General features: G+C 37.4%; 1 protein-coding gene across 19 annotated transcripts in view; it reads left to right on the forward strand.

Annotated features, from left to right (window-relative positions):
* The window catches only part of FOXJ3 (forkhead box J3), a 160,616-nt gene that overhangs the window by 40,346 nt on the left and 101,985 nt on the right, over positions 1-18,285 (forward strand). For 2 of the 19 annotated variants that reach the window (XM_063803002.1, XM_063803027.1), the window contains one exon: positions 17,229-17,378. The exons of the other annotated variants lie outside the window; for them this stretch is intronic. The gene's annotated coding sequence lies outside the window, so the exon portion shown is untranslated. The remainder of the gene's footprint in view (positions 1-17,228; positions 17,379-18,285) is intronic. 19 annotated transcript variants of the gene reach the window in all.

The following is an 18,285-nucleotide window of genomic DNA, read 5'->3' on the forward strand; positions in this document are numbered from 1 at the left end:
TGGGTTTTATTCCAGGGATGCAAGAATGTTTAAGCATATGCGAATCAATAAACATGATTCACCACATAAATAGAACCAAACCCCAAAACTGTATGATTATCTCCATAGATGCAGAAAAGTGATTTGATAAAATCCAACATCGCTTCATAACAACCCTCAATAAACTAGGCACTGGAGGTATGTACCTTAAAATAATAGCTATGTATGACAAACCTACAGACAACATCATGTTGAAAGGGAGAAGTTGAAAACATTCTCCTTAAGAACAGGAACAAGACAAGGATGTCCACTCTCACCACTCTTGTTCAACATAGTACTGGAAATCCTAGCCAGAGCAATTAGGCAAGAGAAAGAAATAAAAGGCATCCAAATTGGAAAAGAGGAAGCTTGCTGATAACATGACTGTATACTTAGAAAAGTCTAAAGACTCCTAGACTTCATTGAAGTTTCAGGATACAAAATCAATGTACAATGATCAGTAGCATTTCTATAAATAACTTTGAAGCTGATAACCAAATCAAGAACCCAATCCCATTTACAGTAGACACACACACACACACACACACACCCACACACCCCTAGGAATACATTTAACCAAGGAGGTGAAAGATCTTTACGAGGAGAACTATATAACACCCATGGAAGAAATTGCAGATGACACAAACAAATGGCAAAACATTTTGTGCTGTTGGATTGGAAGAATCAATATCACAAAAATGACCATACTATTCAAAACAATCTACAGATTCAATGAAATTCCTTTCAAATTACTAACATCAGTTTTCACAGAATTAGAAAAACAGCACTGGAGTGCATATGGAATCAAAAAAGCACTCAGCCAGAGCGATCCTAAGCAAAAGGAACAAATTCAGAGGCATCAGATTGCCTGACTTCAAATTATACTACAAGGCTGTAGTAACTAAAGCAGCATGATAGTGGTACAAAAATATGCGTAGAGATCAGTGGAGCAGAATAGAGAGCCTAGAAATAAAGCCACATACCTACAACCAACTGATCTTTGACAAAGTTGATGAAAATAAACAGTGGAGAAAGGACATTAACACTCTATTCAATAGATGGTGCTGGGATATTGGCTAGCCATATGCAAAAGAATGAAACTGGACCCTTGTGTCTCACCATGTATGAAAATTAACTCAGGATGGATGGATTAAAGACTTGAACATAAGACCTTAAACTATAAAAGTCCTAGAAGAAAACTTAGGAAGAACTCTTGGATGTTGGCCTAGGCGAAGAATTTATGAGGAAGACAAAAATAGACAAATGAGACTTAATTAAACTAAAGCTTCACAGCAAAAGAAATACTCAACAGATTAAACAGCCTATAGAATGGGAGAAAATGTTTGCAAATGATTACTTTCAGAAAGGATGAACATCAGAATCTACACGGAACTCTAATAACTCAACGAGGAAAAAACAGCTTCTTTTAAAAACTAGGCAGAGGACATGAGACATTTCTTGAAGAAATACAAGTGCCAACAAACACTTGAAAAAAATACTCAACATTACTAATCATCAGAGAAATGCAAATTAAAATCACAATGAGTTACCGTCTTATACCAGTCAGAATTGCTGTTAAAAAGCCAAAAAATAACAGATGTTGGTGTGGTTGTGGAGAAAAGGCAGTGCTTACACACTGCTGACGGGAATGTTCAACCTCTGTGGAAAACTATGGAGATTTCTCAAAGAACTAAAAATAGAACTACCTTTTGATCCAGTAAACACACTACTGGGGGTATCTGCCCAAAATAAAATAAATCACTATATACAAAAGACACCTGGACAGGTGCGGTGGGTCATGCCTGTAATTCCAGCAGTTTGGGAGGCCAAGGCAGCGGATCACCTGAGGTCAGGAGTTCAAGACCAGCCTGGCCAACATCGTGAAACCTTGTCTCTACTAAAAATAGAAAAATCACTCAGACAAGGTGGTGCACACCTGTAATCCCAGCTAATTGAGAGGCAGAGGCAGGAGAATCGCTTGAACCTGCAAGGCAGAGGTTGCAGTGAGCCAAGATTGCGCCACTGCATTCCAGCCTGGGGGACAGAGTGAGACTGTGTCTCACCAAAAAAAAAAAAAAAAAAAAAAAAAAAAGACACTTGTAGTCATGTTCAACACTATTCATAACAGCAAAGTCATGGAAGCAACCTAACTGTTCATCAGCAGTTGACTGAATAAAGAAAGTGTAGTATACAGATACCATGGAGTACTATGCAGCATAGAAAAGAATGAAATCATGTACTTTTCAGCAACATGGAGTTGGAGGTTATTATCCTAAGTGAAATAACTCAGAAACAAAATCAAATACCACATGTTCTCACTTATAAGTGGAAGCTAAATAATAGGTATGCATGTACATAAAGATGGAAATAATAGACACTGAAGAGTCCACCGGGGGGAGGGTGGGAGGAGGATGAGGGTTGAAAAATTACATGTTGGGTATAATGTTCACTCTTTGGATTGTGGGTACACTAGAAGCCCAGTCTCCACCAATATGCAATATACCCATGTAACAAACATGTATGTTTACCCCCTGAATCTAAAGTTTAAAAAAAGCTTCGCTTGGTTGCAAGAAAACTAACTCTGGATACATCAAGCAAAAAATAAAAAGAATTTATGGAATGAATTTAGAAAACATGGTTGTATTTTACAGAATACAAGGATAGTTTATTCTCTTGAAATGGAACTAAGAATTGATGAAATACTAGGCATTGTACTAGAATTAGTACAATGTATTAGAAACCTAGGCATTGTACTTACTCTTCTGTGTTGAATTTCTCTGAATCTAATTTATTTCTTCATTTCTACAGGCAACTTTCTTTGATTTTCTTACACATAGCCATTCTATCCCTCAAGTTCATGGCGTCTTTTTTTTTTTTTTTTTTTTTTTTGAGACCAAGTTTCGCTCTTGTTGCCCAGGCTGGAGTGCAATGGCGTGATCTCTGCTCACTGCAGCCTCCGCCTCCCGGGTTCAAGCAGTTCTCCTGCCTCAGCCTCCCAAGTAACTGGGATTACAGGTGCCCGCCACCACAGCTGGATAATTTATTTTTTATTTTTAGTAGAGATGGGGTTTCGCCATGTTGGCCAGGCTGGTCTCGAACTCCTGATCTCAGATGATCTGCCTTCCTCGGCTTCCCAAAGTACTGGGATTATGGACGTGAGCCACCGCGCCTGGCCTCAAGTTCATGGCTTCTTTATTCAGGAGAGCAGCCCAAACTGTTTCACTTCTAATTCTAAATCCTGGGGGAGAAAATTTAGGTAAACAGCTTGAATCAGGTAGCACCCTTGGTTCAGATCCTTTAATTTGTTCCTGTATTACTGGTACGGACAAAGTATAGTACAACATTCAGAGCCCTGGGGATGGAGACACCTCTGAGAAAGGGCATTGGTATGAGCTAGGCAAAACACTACAGAAAGCGTTTGAGACAAAGCAGCATGTATCCACTTTTGGTTGAGAAAGGATTTCAAGAGAGGATAATTTTAGGATTCCTTATGATCATTGGGTATTGAATGGGAGACTTGATTCCCAGCTTTGTATTAGAACATCCAGAGTATCCTTAGAATTGTGGATTTGGAATTGGACTCCTGCCTCAATTCTATTCAATCTGACAAATATATATTGAATACTTACGTCCTTACTAGTGTTCAAGAGTCCACAAAAGCAACAAAAGAAAAGGAAAACAAAAAGATTATTCCACCCCCTACTAGTGCTTACTTGAGAACCTGATGGATAAGTGTTTGGCTGGGTCTCTTTTGAAGGTTAGATCTGAATGGGGCTTTTAGTATAGGGATCCATTTCTTCACAGTTTTATTAACACCTTGCCAGTCTCTCACATATATTTGGAGCTTGCAAAATGATGTATCAGCTATGTTAAAAAGCACAAAGCATGGAGTTATGGAAAGACGAGACTATCTGAGTAAATAGAGGCTGAGAAAAAGATAGTGCTTCTTAGTATAGTGCAAGATAGGTCTATAGATAATTCAAGAAATAGAAAACCAAGAGAAGCTCGTGAGACTGGATTGGAAGCCATATGAAATGGAGATACTCATTCATGCTTTACCTTGCAGCGCAAATTTTTTTTTGCTATTGATATCAAGAAGAACCCAGTATGCTTAAAATAAATTCAGGAAGGAGGATTATTATTGTTGCTTTTCAGATTTTTTTAGACATTTTAGTGGGTTTGGAATAGTATCTTGTTGTTTTAAGTTTGCATTTACCTGATAACTAGTGATGTTGAACATCTTTCTTGTGTTTATTGGGGTTTGTATGTCCTTGTTTAAATTTTTTGTACATTTTAAAACTGGGTAGTTTGTCTTCTAATTATTGAGTTATATGAGTTCTCTAAATACTCTGGATACAAGTTTTTTTTTTTGTTAGAGCAAGAAAGTTTTAAATTTTGGTAACATCTGACCACCAATTTTTTCTTTCATTGTTCAAGCTGAGAAATATTTACTTATTCCTAATCACAAATATTTGTTTGTCTCTTTTTATGTCCAAGCTGAGAAATCTTTACTTATTCCAAATCACAAATACTTGTTTTTTATTTTATTTTTGGAGGCAGAGTCTCACTGTGTCACCCAGGCTGGAGTACAGTGGTGTGATCTTGGTTCACTGCAGCCTCCACCTTCCAGGCTCAAGCAATCGTCTTGCTCAGCCTCCCGAGTAGCTGGGACTACAGGTGCCCACCACCACACCTGGCTAATTTTTGTATTTTTTTGTAGAAATGGATTTCACCATGTTGCCCAGGCTGTTCTTGACATCCTGAGCTCAAGCAATCTGCCCACCTTAGCCTCCCAAAGTGCTGGGATTACAGGCGTGAGCCACCATGCCGAGCCCACAAGTATTTGTTTTTTAAAAACAGCTTTACTGAGATGTAATTGACGTAGTACAATTTTATAAGTCTGACAAATACATACACACATAAATCATCACCACATCAGTGTGGTGAACATACCCGTCATTTCCAACAGTTGCCAGAAGTGCTTCTGTGAAGTTCTTCCTTGCTGTCCCTCTGTCTGCAAGGTATCTACTGATCTGCTTTTCTGTTCCTTATTATATATATGCATTTTCTAGATTTTTACATAAATGGTATCATACAATATGTATTCTTATTTTTATCTGGGTTTTGTTTCATTATTTTGAGATTTATCTGTGTTGCTGCATGCATCAGCAGTTCATTCCTTTTTATTCCATTGGGTATATTCATAACAGTTTGTTTATTCATTCTCCTGTTGATGGATATTTGGATTGTTTTCAGTTTTTGGCTAAGTACCTGGGGGTGAAATGACTGCCATATTGTAGGTGTATGTTTAAGAAACTGCCAAGCCGTTGTCCTTAAAGCAGTTGTGCCTTTTTAAACTCCCACCAGCAGTATGTAAGAGTTCCATTTGCTCCATATGCTTGTGAACATTTAGTATGGTCAGTCTTTCAATTAGCCTTTTTGGTAGGTGTGTAGTGATATCTCAGTGTAGTTTTAATTTGCATTTCCCTAATAACTAATGATGTTTAGCATCTTTTCTTATGAATCCTTTTTCTTTGCAACCCCTCTTTAGGGTTCTGTCCCCTGGCCTTGCACCCCCCTCCTCAGGGTCCCGTCCTCTGGCCTTGCACCCCCCTCCTCAGGGTCCCATCCCCTGGCTCCCACTCCTGTCTTTCCTCCCACCGGCATCGGGATCCTGAGCCTGTTCCCGTCCTCCTGGCCCCATCCGGCTCCTGCCCTCGGCTCCTCTGAATCTTTGCTATATTTTATTTGTTGAAGTACCTGTTCAAGTCTTTCGCCCTTTAAAAAAATGGGTTTTCTCATTTCATTGAGTTTTGAGAGTTCTTTATATTTTCTGGATACAAGTCCTGTTGGTTCATCCCCTCCACCCACAGTGAGGTGGATCTTGCTTTGTTGCCCAGGCTGGAGTACAGTGGCATGATCATAGCTCACTGCAGCCTTAAACTCCTGGGCTCCGGCGATCTTCCTGCCTTGATGAAACAAAAACAAAAACAAAAAAATTTTTTTTTTCTTTAGAGATGAGTTCTTGCGATGTTGCCCAGGCTGGTCTTAAACTCCTGGCCTCAAGTGATCCTCCTGCCTTGGCCTCCCAAATGCTGGGATTACAGATGTGAGCCCTGTAATTTGTAGGGTTAAGCCCTGCACAAGTCCTTTTTAAGATATATGCTTTGCAAATGGTTTCTGCCAGTCTGTGACTTGCCTTTTCATTCTCCTAACACTGTCTTTGAAGAACAAAAGTTTTAAATTTTGATAAAGTCCAGTTTATTAGTTGTTTTATGAATTGTGATTGTTTTTGGTGTCATATCTAAGAAATATTTGCCTAACCAGATTTTCTCTTATGATTTCTCCTGCAGGTTTTATAGATTTAGCTTTTACGTCTAGGTTTGTTGTTCATTTTTCAGATTTTTATGTATAATGTGATGTAAGGGTCATTGTTAATTTTTCTCCCATGCAGACAATTGTTTCAACATAATTTTTTGAAAAGTCTTTCCTTTCCCCACTGACTTGTCTGATGCCTTCATCAAAAATCAAGTGACTGTGGATCGATCGATCGATCTATCTGTCTGTCTGTCTGTCTGTCTATCTATCTATATGGGTCTTTTCTTGGACTCTGTTCTGTTGATCTATGTCTGTCCTTTCTCCAAAACTTGGTCATTGGAATTTTACAGTAAACCTTGAAATCTGACGGTCTAAGTCCTTTATGCTTTTGAAATTGTGAAAAGAGCCTGATATCCCATATCTGCTTAGTGGAGGGTTGAAAATTAGGGTATTCATATTTACAAATTACCAAATAAAAATTTAAAAGATAGTAAATAACTGTGGCTTCTTTGAGCACATGGGAGGGGTTGAGTAGTTCCATCAAGTAAAGATTGTGATGTTTGAAGGAAGAAGTTGCTGTACTTCATAAGAAGAAAAAGATAAAGTCTGTGATAAAGACAGCACAGTTCAGATGTTTTAAAGTGATGGCAAGAAATAAAAAATAGAAACAAAAAATGTAGGATCTTTTAAAAGGAGCCAGTATAATAGAATAAAGAAGAATAAGAAGGATTTTAGGCAGAGAGATTCTTAGAGTCTGAGTAAGTTTAAGCTGCAGCATCTTTACACGTGGATTATTAGTGAACATCCCAAATAGTGCTGGGATTTTCATGTAAGTCAGTTATCTTCACATTTTTTCACTCCTTTTCATACCATGCATGGAATTTTAATGATAATCAGTGTTGATGTTTTATGTAAGTGGATAATGACTGATGCACTGTTACAAGAGAAGGTCTGTTTGTTTAGATATTAACTAGTAGTAGGTAACGGTCAGCTGACTCATGGTGAGATCCATAACCTTAAGGTATTCTAGCTTAACTTATTCCTACTTATTTTTTTGAACTTCAATGAATATGAATTCCTCCAATGAATTGACTGGTGGTGTAGTCCTCTAATTTTTCTCTTCTTTGATGACTGTTGTTTTAAAGTTCAGAGTTGAGTGAATTTTAACATAGACTTTAACTATCTTTTTCTTCTCCTCCAGCATAGGAACTTTTTCCTTAAAACATCATAGCCTTTTCTTGACGCAACTACTCATATTCTACCATGTGCTCAAGGGAACGTACTTATTTACTATCTTCTAACATTTTAATTCTAGTTGAATGTATTTTCTTTACCCAGCTTTCTCTACTTACCCGTTTTTATCTTTTTGTCCTTTTTTAAATAAAAATTAAAGTGGTTTTGTGTAAAAGACTCAGTCTAATTTTTCTTTGAACCTTAGTGCACTTGAAATTATAACAAGAAATCTAAAGGTAGATAGAATGTATTTATGATCCTCTGAAAATAACTCCAACTCAGGTAATCATAATGAGCAGTATGGAAGGTCTGTAATATTTATTATTTCAGACATTTTATATTGTTAAATAGCTTGTGTCAGATTGCTTATCAGAGAAGACTTATAGGTAATTCAGAGATTATTTTTTGGCCTCTTCAGATGCTGTGCATTTCATGCAAAGCCTGACATGTACATGAGCAGGGAAGATTTTTGTCTTTTAAAATCCACAACATAGAACTGAATTGAATTGTATTTGTATATGTTGTACACTATGGAGACTTTTGACAAAGGGAAAATAAGCATGTCTTTTTAAAAGTGTTTCTAACAAAATTGATTATAATATTTTTCATTTATTGAATGCCTACTATGTGCCAAGCATTCACTGTATGCTAAATATTCCACTGTATCTTGTCATTTATTCCTCAGAGCACTTCTTTGAGGCTTAGAGGTTTATTTGACTTCTTTAAGGATACATAATTAATAAGTGGGAGAGTAAGAATTTAAGCCTAGGTATCACAGTAACTTCAAAGTCCTTACTCTTTCTGTTATATATAAGAAACACACGTACATAAATATATATATTAAGAAACATATTCATATATAAATATTGTATATACTATATTAAGACACATGTCTAAATATAAGAAGAGACCAAAAGACTGAAGATCAGTGTTGCTTATTTTTTGTCCCTTAAAAAATTAGTGCTTAAAGAGCTTTTGTTTATGTGGGTTATATCTGTCAATATTTATTGTATTACAAATTAAAATTAAGAAAAATTTAAAATATTCACATAAAAAATAACAAAAGTCTCCGTAGTGTAAAGCATATAACAAATATAATTGAATTCAGTTCTACATTGTGGATCTTTAAAAAACCCTTTGCCAACATAGATAACAAGTTTTATGAAAAGTAACTGTATGTTCCAAAACAAAATTTAGTGAGAAAATTGGCATTACATTATATTTTTGCAGATCTTTTAAATATCTGACTTAATAGAAGACAGCTGGATTCTCATCTCTCTCTCTGCATTAAATCTGTTGTGATATCACACACCACATAGCATCTGAAAAGCTCTACTATACACTGTATGAGAGGATAAGAGTGAAAAAAGGCAAATAATGTTTTATGAAAATAGTTTTGACTCTTCAGACTGCCTGAAGGGTCTCTGGACCACACTTTGAGAACTGCTGATCCATAAACACCACATATAGCAGCTTAAACTGTTTCTTTAGCATTTTCTGTACATCATACTTAACACTAAAAGACAAGACAGGATCACTTTCCACTGTGTTAGCCCTCTGCCAGCATTGATGCCATACTTACTTGTATAATGCCATGGAAGCAGAAGTAGAGAAAAAAACTGATGATAGAATATCCAGTAAATGTTGGCTGGTGAGCTGAAGTAGTATGGTTGCAAACAGAGGTCAGGATAACCACTTTAATGAAACAAAATTAGTGGACATATGTTACTTGAAGGATGTGTGTGTGTGTTCTAAACTGGATATAAGAAACATTCTGGAGCAGATTCTGAGTTTTTAAATTACGGCTGCAAAGATGATGTTGAATCTTCTTATGCAAAAGACTGGTTGTGTTCATCAATCTTTACAACTACTCAGAGACATAGACATTTTAATAGGGTGAGATTTAAATGCAAAATACAATATTTACTTGATGACAGAATAAACATTTGGTTAATGTTCAACAGTCTTTATTTTTTCCTCCCCTAAATTGTAAAGTGAAATATTTTGAAGATGAGAATTATAGCATAAAATATCTTTGACCATATATGATCCTTAGGTTTGTATTCTAAGTGGAGTTCTATTTTTATTTTATTTTTTTGTGACATGGTCTCATTCTGTTGCCCAGGGTGGAGTGCAGTGGTGTGATCACAATTCACTGCAGTCTCGACTTCCTGGGCTCAGGTGATCCTCCCACCTTAGCCTTCTGGGTAGCTGGGACTACAGGGACACACTACCACACTTGACTAATTTTTTTTGTATTTTTTGTAAAGACGGGGTTTCGCCATGTTGCCCATGCTGATCTTGAACTCCTGGGCTCAAGCGATCTGCCCGTCTCTTCCTCCCAAAGTGCTGGGATTACAGGTGTGAACCACCATGCCCGGCCCTAAATGGAATTCTGAGGAAGGCTTTAGATTGTATAAATTCAGAACCCAGTTTTATGAATCTAAGATTAAATAATTGTGGAATGATTTGGAGAGACTAGAGAAGAGCAATAAACATATTGTGATTCTTAAAACAGATCTTGTGAGAAGAGTTGGAGAAGTTCTGGACTTTTAACTTAGAGAAGAAGGAACCCAAATAGTGTTACTGTTGTAGAATATGTTACAGTCATTATGAAGAGAACCCTGACCAGTTCTCATTTTCCAAGATAGAATTTATAGAAATTTACTTCTCTGTAGCAAGGGTAATTTAGATCAGCTTGTTAAAACTTTTATTTTTTTTTAAGATGGAGTCTCACTCTGTCACCCAGGCTGGAGTGCAGTGGTGGGATCTTGGCTCACTGCAGCCTCCACCTCCTGGGTTCATGCGATTCTCCTGCCTCAGCCTCCCAAGTAGCTGGGATTATAGATGCATGCCACCATGCCCAGCTAATTTTTGTATTTTTTAGTAGAGATCGGGTTTCACCATGTTGGCCAGGCTGGTCTCCAACTCCTGACCTCGTGATCTGCCCACTTTGGCCTCCCAAAGTGTTGGGATTATAGGTGTGAGCCACCGCATCCCAGCCAACTTTTTCTTTTAACCACAATGAATTGTATACCCTAGAACAGATCGAATATATTGTGAATTTTTCTTCCCTTGGAGATTTTAAGAAATATTGTTGGTCTCCAAAATAATTAATACCAGGACTTGGCTGGGCGTGGTGGCTCACACCTGTAATCCCAGCACTTTGGGAGGCCGAAGCAGGTGGATCACCTGAGGTCAGGAGTTCGACACCAGCCTGGTCAACATGGTGAAACCCCGTCTCTACTAGAAATAGAAAATTTAACCGGGCGTGGTGGCACACACCTGTAATCCCAGCTACTCGGGAGGCTGAGGCAAGAGAATCGCTTGAACATGGGAGGTGGAGGTTGCAGTGAGCTGAGACGTGCCATTGCACTCCAGCCTGGGTGACAAGAGTGAAACTCCGTCTCAAAAAAGAAAAAAAATTTAGGAAACCCTGAAGAGTATGAACTTCATATTAATATTAACTTGATAACAATATGAGCAGTTACTATGTGTTGGAAAGTGTTCTCAGTGCTTTATATGTATTAACTCATTTAATCTTACAACAGTCCTTTGGGGTGGGTATTATTTTATCCTCATTTTACAGATGAGGAAACTGAGACATAAGGAGGTTAATTTACTTGTTCAGGACCACATTAGCTGAAGGGAAGAACTTGGATTCCAATCCAGGCAGTCTTGCTCCAGAGCCTCTATTCTTAATCACAAAGCCATGTCTTTTCCCATATATGTGGACATTGACTCTTTTATTTTGCGGAAATTATACTAAGAATAGAAACTTTGATTTGGGTTGTATATAACTAATTTAGAAAAAAGTAACACCGGCTGTTTTCTTTTGGAAATAGCCTAAGTTATTTCTTCATTTACAAACCTAAAAAAATTTATTTTACATTACATGATAACAAAATATAAAGTCAGTCTGTAGTAAATTATTTTATTTCTTTTTAGATTTCTTCCATAGTTGACTCCTTTGTCTACCCAAGCATCCACATAAACTTTTCTTCCTATATCTAATACTCATTTGCCCATTCCTCAAGGGAGACAACCCAGAGATTCTACCATTTACTATATCGGAAAATATAAGATCTCTGGATACAGTCCCTTTCATCAGAGCCAAGGATGACTTCTTGTGATTTGAAAACCTATATAAACCAAAGATGAATTATATGCACTCTACATATCCAGAATACAGTGGTGGAGAAGGAATAGGAAAACAACAATAAAAGGTGTTATTCAGAAAAGAGGATAATGGGAAACTCAGTAGTCACTAGTCCATATTGATCATAAAATCCTGCTGGATAGGAGTGGCAGAGACTCCCTGGCAGAGTAATAAGTCCTTTTAATCTGCTCTTTGGGAAGATTTTCATTGTCCTTTATGGTCTTTCAAGGAATCTTACCTTGTCCACTATCCTCAATGGCCACATCTTAGATTGGTATTGATAAAGATGCCGTTTCTGGGAAATGCACAGTTTTTACAGCTCTCTTCGTTGATAAGCCTTGGGGAGCATTTTAGAAACTTAAGAGACTTTTGCAGTTTAGACTCTTTCACCTCTCACCCTCCCATGTAGTTACCTTAAAATTTTTAATTTCTAGACTTTTTGCTCCTTCGAGTAATTAGAGCCAAAGGACCTGCCCAGACACTTTTTTTTTTTTAGTGTGAAGACTGCCATTTGTACTCTACTTACCTCAGGGATACCTTGTTTTGGTGCCATGGAACATCTTTAACAGTCTGGTGAAGCCTGTGCATCTTTCTCAGAATAATGTTTCAAAATTCATAAAATACAGGGGTGGGGTAGGGGGAGGGAGGGCATCAGGAAGAATAGCTAATGGATGCCAGGCTTAATACATAGATGATGGTTTGATCTGTGCAGCAAACCACCATGGCACACGTTTACCTATGTAACAAACCTGCACATCCTGCAAATGTACCCCTGAACTTATAATAAAAATTGAAGGAAAAAAATCATAAAATACAAAAGATTAAAAATAAACCAGTTAATTATATCAAAATACAGTTATCAAAATACTAACTTTGTGACATAGTAATATATACTTTTAAAATAACACATTGAACAAAAGATCTAGTGACAAATCTAAGAAAGTCAGTTTTGAAGTAGTTGATGAGTTTAAATAAAAATTTTAGATTTCTGCAACATTTCTCATTGGTTATATTTGTGATTTTTATTGGTGGCAGAGTTACAGATACTATTAATGTTACTGTGATTTGTTGTCTGCTGTCACAGTTAAAGGAAATGCTAAATTTCAGTCACAAGTTAGTGGAAATAAAGATATTTTCCTTCATCCAAGTTATTTGACCTCTTCTAGCTCCTAAGGAAAAGGTGGCTTTCGTGAGGCCTTCTGAAACAATAGTCTGGGTGGAAAGACAACACCTTAACATTACCTTTGTGTGGCAAGGTATCAGTCTTCTCTACTGCTAATGCTGTAGTTTTGTAGGTACACTCACCTACCTCAGTTTGGACTTCAGAAGCACTTGGTTTTTTCAGCCTTGCAAGAAAGACTTCAGATTATAGGACTCTTAGCTGAAATTGCAGGACAAGGGCAGGCAGTACCTATCTTAGCAAATCTGTACTTTCTCTGTCTCTTGTAACTCTAATCAAAGTTTATTTCTCTTTTAGGACTTCACTTTAAATGGCGAGAAAGAGCCAACACATGCCAACATTCTAAATTTTTCCTGCATTTCTGTTTTTGCACTAGCCTCAGTTGGCATATGGCTTGCTTTTCAAATTCCACAGATAACAGTTCGACCAAATTCTTTGTAATCAGCTTTCCAACCGTCAGTATCGGAATTTATTAACTCATTAATTCATCTTTAAGAGAGTGTGCTAGTTTAGGTTATGTTACTTGTATCACCACACTGCCATGTCCTAAATTCTCTATGTTAGGAACTACATTCGTCTGCTAATAGAGACTCTTTTATAGTCGTTACATACATTAAAATTCTGTAGGGTAGGCAGTCTGCGGCTGGGATGGCAGCTTCACAATCTACTTCACACAAAAAATCAGGGACCCAGACTTTTTCTCTGTTTCCATATGCTCAGTATCTGGCTTCCATGTTCAGGATCATCTTACGATCCAAGATGACTGCTAGAGCAATAGTTAATTCTGTCCGCATTCCAGAGGGCAGGCAGGGCAAAAGGTGCAATACCATCCTGAATAAAATTGGGATTTATTCCTAAGGTAAAAGGTAAGAACAGATATTAAGTGGCAATAGGAGTCTCTGCCATAGTCCCTGCTTCTGGTTGCTTTGGGTGTTGAAACACTGTAATAGGAGTGATAGCACATATTGACCCAAAGAGATGCATGAGATCGGAATAATTCAAGAATCAGTCCTGTGGTAATAACAAGAATTTCTCCTGAGTTCTAAGTTGCTCAGTTTTTTTATGTGCCGCAGGTCTTAAGATGAAATGCCATGTGCCGGGAATGAAGTGGGAGGATTCAGTAATATTTGGGTCACAACATTGTTACCCTCATTATTCTTACTCTTTTTATTTTCTTTTGTGTCTTACTCTTACCTCCATTTAGGGAGCCAACAATATCTGTACCCATTTGCCCCCCTTTTTGATACGGTTGAAACTTGAAAAACTTTCTGAGTAAGCCTTTGCTACACTTTGGGAATTAGGAAAGTTGCAGAGGTAGGCCACGCAGTGTACTAAAGTAGCTAAAAAGCATGCATGGGATCATATGAGTGTCCCTGTTTCATAAAGTGGGATTAAAACCCCCGTGTTATGACTCAGTTTTGAGTTGTTATAGCCTGAACCTGGTGCTCCTTATCCTTTAATTTTATGAAGAAAAAAATTCTGTATGGAACTTCTTTTAAGTAATAGTTACCATCATAGATTTAAGAACTGCAGACAAATTCTTCTCTGTGCTTTGCTTTCTCCCACAGGTAACAGTATATGCTTTTCATCTTACTCCCATATTCTCATTTTTCTTTGTTATTCTGGTAGAATGGTTTCTTTTCCTGTATAAAGCTGCCTGTCAGTCTGTGCTCTGAGTCATACTTTTTTCTGTCTTACGAAAGACTTCAAACCTATGAGTACCCTTACCTTCTGCTAGTTAGTACTCTCACCTCTTTAACTTTTGAACTTGTTACAGTCTCACTTGTTTGGGGAGGAGCACACGCATACCTTCATTGGATAGTTACTATTTCAGTCATGAAAGTTTCTTCTTTCAAGGAGATCAGAATCTCCTGGGGGAGAGGTAGATAAAGATAATCACAGTTACATGTAAATTCTGTGATAGGGGTATTTATACTCTGCTTTAGGAATAATAGCTCCTTTAGCTTAGGAGATGGAGGATGGAAAGAGGGGATTGACCAGGCTTTCTGTAGCAGGAGATGTTTGGTCTTGAAGTAGAAGCCAGCCAGGCAGACAGAGAAGGAAAGGACATTCCAGAAAAGAAGGCCCTTACTCCTTATCCAGTTACTATGTTATTTTTCAGATAACTTGTACCTGGCACGGTATTGGATAGCATCAGAAGTACTAATGTATGGTCACTGTCCTCAGTGGTTGGGGGAGAGGAGGTGAGGGTAGAAAGCTTAAGCATATGATTCAACTATGCATGTGAAACAACATGTCAGTTGCTAAACTGAGGTTGTAATTGCTCTAGGAATTTAGAGAAGGATTAATAAAAGATTAGTAAAAGCTAAAGTAGTTGAAAATGAGGAATTTAGATGTAGTATAGTAGGAGTTAGGGAGCCATTGAAAGTGTTTAGGCATAATGACATGAAAGCAGTGTTGATAGGTTTCTCTTGGAGTGTATGCATGGACTGGATATGATTAGTAGGGAGGAGTGGTTGAGACATCAGAGTCCAGGAAGCCAGCTAGGAAGCTTTTGGAATGAGGTGAGGTAATGAGGGCCTGACATTTCTTAACCAGATTTCCATAACCAGATTTCTCCCAGCCTCCCATGCTGTTTTTAAATTTACCACCATCTGTTCTCGTATACAAGTGGACTTCTGTCATCACCATTCCACTAATAAGTTTGTTTGTTTCTTTTTTTTTTTTTTTCTCCTTTTTTGAGACTGAGTCTCACTCTGTTGCCCAGGCTGGATTGCAGTGGTGCAACCTCGGCTCACTGCAACCTTCATCTCCTGGGTTCAAGTGATTCTCCTGCCTCAGCCTCCCAAGTAGCTGGGATTACAGGGATGTGCCACCACATCCAGCTAATTTTTGTATTTTTAGTAGAGACGGGGTTTCACCATGTTGGTCAGACTGGTCTCAAACTCCAGACCTCAGGTGATCCGCCCGCCTCAGCCTCCCAAAGTGTTGGGATTACAGGCATGAGCCACCGCACCCGCCCTAATGAGTTTGTGTCTAAAGTTACTGGTGATCTGGCCAAACCTAATGGTCATCTTTTGTGCTCTCCACGCTTGATGGAGAACCACAGTAGCCACCAGCCTAAGTATCAACAGTGGGAACACTTTTTGCTTCACTACCAAGAATGCTGTATATAAAATTTAAGAAATTGCAGACAGAACAGAAGCCCCACTTTTTTAGAGTTTAAATTTGAGATGTTTTTATAGTGTACTTAAAATTTGCTCTTGTGGAACTGATGAATATAAGCGCAGTGGAATAATTTTTACACATGATGGCTTTGAAGACTAGGGTCCTTTTTCTTTCCAGTCTATTTAAATCTTCACTTAGCTGAAGTTCTTCAGCTAAGTCAATCTTAACTTAGCTGAAGACTTGCTAAGTTCTTCCTTCTTTACCCTCAAGGCTTTAGTCCATGTTGTTTATTCCTTTTCCTGAACCTTCATAGCACCCACAGCTCAGCTGTGTACTTTTATTCAGTTCTTTGTTGTGTCTGAACTTCTTTATTGGATTATAAGTTCCTGGAGGACAGGTATATGTGTATTTTTATTTTATTTTATTTTTTACTGTAACATAGCTCTTTACACATGTATAATTTATGCATCCTTGTTAAATATATAACACATAGTAAATACCTGTATTACTGAGATTCTTATAAAGTCTCATTACTGGCACTGGTGGAAGGGAGCAGAAGGCAAAGATGGTTCTCAGTAGGGAGCGCCTGCAATAACTATTATATTCCAATTTGTAATATGCTTTTGTATGAAAATGCATGTAACTGGCTGCTTTGGGAATTTGAGCAAAATAAAGCTCTACTCCATGGAGACTTGATTGAGGTAAATTGGATGACAGCATGGTATAAAATAGCCAATCTTTATTGAATGAAATGTGAATAATAATATAAGCAACTACTCTTATTACCAATACGAGTAGTTAACATTTGTTGAATACTTATTACTTGCCTGGCACTGTTCTGAATACTTTACATCAGTGAGGTGAGAACTATTTAAATTTTTTCATCTTACAGATGAGGTATGTTTAGCAAAACTACCAGATTGGGTATCAGGAGATCTGGGCTCTGGTTTTTGTACTACTGCTAACTACCTGTGTGAAATTGGATGAGCTTTAACTGCAGTTTTTCATTACCGAAGGGATTAGTCTCTGATCTCTAGGGTACTTTCTCTACTGTTTTGACATTGTGTGATCTCTAAATTATCCTATCTTCTTATTCTACAAGTCCCTATAACTTCTTGCTGGGAACAGGCATTTCTGGTTGAGATTGTAGAGTAGGATAGTAAGTTTTTTTTTTGTTTTGTTTTTTTTAAGATCTCTGAAGATGCTATATGGATGAATTTAAAGTTCAGGTTCAGAGGAATGTGTACAATAGAGATGGAGGGAATTTGAGAAAATGAGTAAGGTAAAATTATGAATCAACATACCTGAAAATCAAGAGGACTCAATTTACTGGCAGTGCAGGTAGAATCCTCGTGGTTGTCTTCTGATTTATAATTGCTTTTGCTTAATGTGGTTTACTTTATAGTGCATTAGTGCCCTCCCAAGATACTCCTAGACTAATATTATTAACCAGCACTTACTGAATATTTTTTTGTGCATGTTTTAATACATTTAATTTTCAAAGTAATATTTTGACCATAAGTACTATTGTTGCATTTTACAGATGAGGAAACTGGGAGGTAGAGGTAATTAACATCTTCACAGTTCTACAGCTTATAACTGTTAGAATCAGTACTTAGACTCTGGGTCTTCCTTACCCCAAACTCCCTGTTCTTTATTATTCTCTGTTGCCGCCAAGTTGTTCAGATCCTATACATAATATTCAAGGTTGCTTTTTGTCAGGAGCCGTTTGGAATGAAGGGGCTATATGGGATTTTCATAGCTACAAATGTTTTCTTTTGACTTTTAAGTCAAAAGAAACCTTTAAGTTTTTTTTTTAATTTTGTTGTCCTTTTTTCCTTTATTTTGATATCACTTAGAAGTCTTTTCATTCTTCTCTACTTTATTGTCAGTCATTATTCCTGCTTCTTTGATCCCAGAATAGAAGGGCTTATGTCCTCTGCTGAAAGTTAACAATTCCAATGTGAAGTGTCAAGCCTTGTTTCTATATTCTTATCTTCAATTCTTAGAGCAGCTTTCTCCCTTTTCGAGGATATGTGTTAACCTGGCAGATTTTGTTTTCTTTCTTTGTGTGGTAATGGTCTGAATTTTTCAGCTTTGGAGAGAAATACACTACAGAATTCAAATCACTGGACGTTTGCCCAAACCTGTCTTTTAGTTTTTAATGCTTCTTTTCTTGCTGACCATTTATGTGATTTAATGCCTTAGATTCTGTACTCCCACAGTTTCAGTTAGTTTTTGTAAACCT

This window comes from Pan troglodytes, chromosome 1 (assembly GCF_028858775.2).
Source record: "Pan troglodytes isolate AG18354 chromosome 1, NHGRI_mPanTro3-v2.0_pri, whole genome shotgun sequence".
Lineage (NCBI taxonomy): Eukaryota > Metazoa > Chordata > Mammalia > Primates > Hominidae > Pan > Pan troglodytes.